Here is a 4,832-nt window from a genome sequence, read left to right as displayed (position 1 = left end):
TCACCTAATTTGTCCGCATATCGTTATTTTGACTTGCTTATCACAAATTATGAAGGGTGTATTTAATTTGGTGTTTGGACCATGAAAAGTACATTCTTTAATTTTTTGTTTAGTTACTATTTTCTTTTGAATACAAACGTGATTTCACATTTTAAATCCACGTTCACGTGAAGTTAAAATGGTATTTATAATATGGCGGTTCTTCAAAAGCACCATAATATTTAGATATTCCGGCATTTCTTGTTGCTGCCATAATTGATTTTTGGATTTGTGGCGGTTTTGGTAATTTTGGTGGTTTTGAACCACCATCGGCACGTAGGTATAAAAGAAGAGTCCCTAAATTTCAGAAACCCTTAGTTGAAACCCTACGCGTGTGATGTTGTTGCTCTTGGATGGCCTGTGCGACAATCTCCAATCTTATTGTATTCTCCGACGATCTTCTTCGGTGACATCTCCTCCGGGATCTCCTTCGGCGACATCTCCTAAAGCGGCGATATCATTCGGTGACATCTCCTCCAGCTTCCTCTGCTTGTCGTCCTCTATGTCTTCTCCGCCAAAATCATCAACGCCTAATTCCTCTGCGACGATCCAGGTAAGCTTCCTTTCCTTCCTTTCCTCTTCTTTGCTTCCTCTGTGATGAGTCTCTCTTTTTAGGCCGTTTGCGAGAATTCATCGCGAGTGGAGAAGTCAGTTCCGAAGTTTGCACTGCTGACGATGTTCCTCCGCAATTTGTGTTCTGCCGCCGCCGCCGCCGTTCCTCCATTCCTCTGCTTCGTGCCTTTGTCGCCGTCCCTCACTCTTCCAAAGGTCTCATTTATGTTCCGTTTATGTTAGGGATTGTATTTTCCGTTTCGGTTTTCAGCCATGTGTAATATAAAAGTGTTAGGATTCTTGATGAATAATAACTTAATGAATAATAAACTAAACTAGGTTGATGAATGTAAACTGTAATTGCATTAGTTTAGAAATACATTTGTAATGTGTTGTTGCATTGTATCATTGAAGACTATTTTTGTAGACTTTATCCTATTTGTCAAAATGATTAGATCTAGCTTTTCAATGTTGATGGCTTGTTTATTTCTTTCTTTTCTTGTTTGTGTATGAAGATATGAAGGTGGCCACTATGCTTGTGGATCCTGCTGGATTGTCAAGCTTACTGCCTCTGCCTTGAAATTATGTCAGTTCTCAAACCTCAAATTAGTCTAACAATTAATAGCTTATTGTTCAAATGTTTAATTAAGAGAATGACACTTTTAATAAATTGATCATTTAAACTTCACTATTTCATTAAAAAATTGAACTTTGATCAATCTCAGGGTGCTTCAAAGGGGCTAATTTGAAAAGCTCTTACTGAACCTGGGGTTAAGCATGCGTTGATTGCAATACAAGTGCTTCAGCAGGTAGTGTGTGTGTATATATATATATATATATATATACTTCACCATGAAATTCTAAACATGCATCTCTGATAAATCACTATTTCCTGGTTTATCTTGTGCTCAATTGAGTGGTTTTTATCAACTCTTTACCCACTTATTCATACTATTTGCATAGTTTTACGTTTTTCTTTCTAATTTTGTGCTATGATTGAAAACATGTTTCCTAGGCCTTTAAATTGCTAATATTAATCCTCTCTTATTACCATTAGATGACTTGATATGTGTGTTAAGTGATTTCAGAGTTTATAGGGCAGGAATGGCTTAGAGGATGGAAAGGAAACATGCAAAAATGGAAGGAATACAAGAAGTTGAAGGAACTGCAAAGCTGTCAGCCTGACCTCTTCCCACTCAAACGGCTATAACTTTAGCTACAGAGGTCCAAATGACGCGGTTCCAGTTGCGTTGGAAAGCTTATGTCCGGGGCTTCAATTTGATATATTATATAGTTGCCCTGACGCTAGGCGACGCGAACGCGCGCTCCACGCGGACGCGTCGCAGTGACGAAAACCAGCGTGTTTGAATTCGAAACCAGCGAATTCTGGGTTGTTTCTGACCCAGTTCTCGGCCCAGAAAATACAGATTAGAGGCTATAAAGTGGGAGAATGCATCCATTCACAATAATCAGCTCATAATTCATAATTTTTAGTTTTAGATGTAGTTTTTAGAGAGAGAGGTTCTCTCATCTCTCTTAGGATTTAGTTTTAGGATTTATGATTATTTATTCTTCATCACAAGTTCAATGTTCCTTTAATTTATTTTTCTACTTTTATTTTATTACTTTAATTGATATTTATCTTTTCAATTTAGCTTACAAACCTTTCCATGTTAGATTTGAATTTATGTTTAAACGTAGTTTGATGTGTTTCAGATTTATGATTGCTTTATTCCATTTATGATGTCTTCAATTTAATTTAGAATTTTCCCTTTTGGCTTTGGTTAAATAATTGGTGACGCTTGAGTTATCAAACTCGAGGTGTTGACTGAAAATTGGAATTCTTCAAGAATTAATTCGAGTTCCAATAACTCTAGCCTTTCCCAAGGAAAGACTAGGACTTGAGGATTCAAATTAATTCATCCACTTAACTTACCTTCATAGTTAGAGGTTAACAAAGTGGGAGAAAAATCCAATTCTCATCACAATTGATAAGGATAACTAGGATAGGACTTCTAGTTCTTATACCTTGCCAAGAGTTTTATTATTTATTTAAATTAATTCCTTACAATTTACTTTCTTGCCATTTACTATTCTTACTTTTTATCTTACACATTAAAAACCCAAAATTCTACTTTTTTTATAGCTAATAATAAGTCATACCTCCCTGCAATTCCTTGAGAAGACGACCCGAGGTTTAAATACTTCCGTTATCAATTTTAAAGGAGTTTGTTACTTGTGACAACTAAAACGTTTGTATGAAAGGACTTTTGTTGGTTTAGAAGCTATACCTGCAATGAGGTTTTATCTGCGAATTTCTAGACCATGCAAAAGTTCTCTCATCAATCTCCAAATGGGGTTCTATATGACACTCCTCAAATTCGTGGATTAGATTGAGCATGCATCATTGATGCTGTCACTTGGATTTGTTTTTAAATTTTTGTTTCACATTTTGTTAGAATTGCACTTATGTCTTTCTGGAATATGTTACCAGTAATTTTTCGTGCCTAACTGCAGCCAATGAATGATTTTTTAACAAGATTCATAATTCAATTAGTCCTTCTGGATTTTAGATTCCATGATCTGTCCAATTTTAAGTAAAAGCATCAATGTTCATAGCATTGTCAAGCTTACCATCATTTTAAGATACCAAAATGATGCAACACCTGTTTAATATAAAAAGAAGGTTTTGCACGCAGCTATCGCACTCTTTTTATTTTGCTTATTCTTTATGGAAATTTGTTTGTAGTTTGGTTTTGGGAAAGAGGCTCACAAACAACCCTTTAATAATGTATTGTATAATTGTATGAGAATTCCTTAAAGAGATAAATTTTTGAAACATCACCTTCATTTGGTAGAGTATTGTAGTGTTTCCAAGTAGCCCCAATTTGAGATTTCAATATTGTAAAAGAAGGTGGTTTCGCAACTAGCTAGTTGTAGCCTCTTATTTTCTACAGTAGAAACTACGTATACATGGTACTCTAAATGTTGTGTTATAAGGAAGCAATCAGTGTCGGTCTTTTGGTTGATTGATTGTATGAATAATTGAATATGTTTGTTTTGTTATGGCTCCAAATTTTCTTTCACTTCGTTGTAAATTTTCTCCACTTTGAGCTACTTATAATTGGTCACTAGTTTTGCCTGTTGAAACACAAGGAAAAGGGACAAGCAAAGCAAGTAGTTAGAATCTTAATTTAGGACTTCAAATTACGATTTTCAATAAATCAATTTTAATGTCAAATTATTTTATTAGATCAGAGGAATTTATGACTCATTGTGTTATAAGTTCATGTTTTACATTTAGTTTACTCTTTATACTCTTTTTGTTTTAAGGTGCAATGTTGTTTTAACAAGATAGAGGTAGATTTTCATTGTGCAGTTGCAACCTTGGTGTCCCTTGATCAAGTACATAGTAAGACATGAAGCTTTTTTACTTAACCATATATATTAAAGTGAACAGTGTTTAAAGGTTTTTTTTGTTTGCTGCAACTTGATGTTTTTCTATATTGTTCAATAAAGTGAATATTTTCATTGTTTTTGTTCTTTTTACAATTAGTACTATATTATAGTTAGTACTAAGTATTATATGGTGACTTGAAAAAAAGAGTTCTCGTTTAGTTTGTATTTGGATAAATTTATTTTGCTGTCAAAAGTCAAAACAATTATAGCTTCAATGTTCTAATTATATGACTAATTTTGTATTGATATTAGGTGCAAGCATTTGAAATTGAATTAAAAGGGGTATGGAAGAATTCCTTAATCACATTTATCTTCAATTTTATAAAACTAATTATAGCTTTATCTCTCTGTAATTTTCTTTCTTCCTGTTCCGTGGATTTTCTTTTTCATAGGTCGTTAGTCTCGAAAATTGGAGGGGGGCTTCAGTGATTCCCAGATCTGGAAACTTATTCTCTTTTGAATTTTGGTCGCTTAAGGTAATATTTTCAATCTGATTATACTTTCATCGAGTTACGGCCTGGCTCAAATCGTTTGCAGGCCGGCCCGACCCGAACACCACCCGACCCTAACGGTCAGGAGCGACGCGCTCAATCGCCGACTCGGACACGCGTCCCTGACAGCTTTGCTACAGCTGTGCGAAGGAAGCATTGAGGAAGGTGGGCCTGTCCTTGATGGGCCCACCTCTGACACGGTATATATGGGGAAGGTCCTACCCTTCCCCCAAGGTACGTCACATACCATTTACCCCTTTTTCACCTGCACACTTTACTGACTAGAGCGTC

At 35.4% G+C, this 4,832-nt stretch overlaps 1 long non-coding RNA gene across 1 annotated transcript; it reads left to right on the top strand.

Moving 5' to 3' along the window:
- LOC110269612 lies at window positions 541-4,332 on the top strand. The gene is made up of 3 exons (XR_002358384.1): window positions 541-1,177; window positions 1,317-1,400; window positions 4,303-4,332. It is a non-coding gene; the product is annotated as an uncharacterized LOC110269612 (long non-coding RNA).

Source organism: Arachis ipaensis, chromosome B03 (assembly GCF_000816755.2).
Source record: "Arachis ipaensis cultivar K30076 chromosome B03, Araip1.1, whole genome shotgun sequence".
In the NCBI taxonomy this organism is placed as follows: domain Eukaryota; kingdom Viridiplantae; phylum Streptophyta; class Magnoliopsida; order Fabales; family Fabaceae; genus Arachis; species Arachis ipaensis.
The sequence above is the reverse complement of the archived record's forward strand: the minus strand, read 5'-3'. Positions and strand labels throughout refer to the sequence as shown.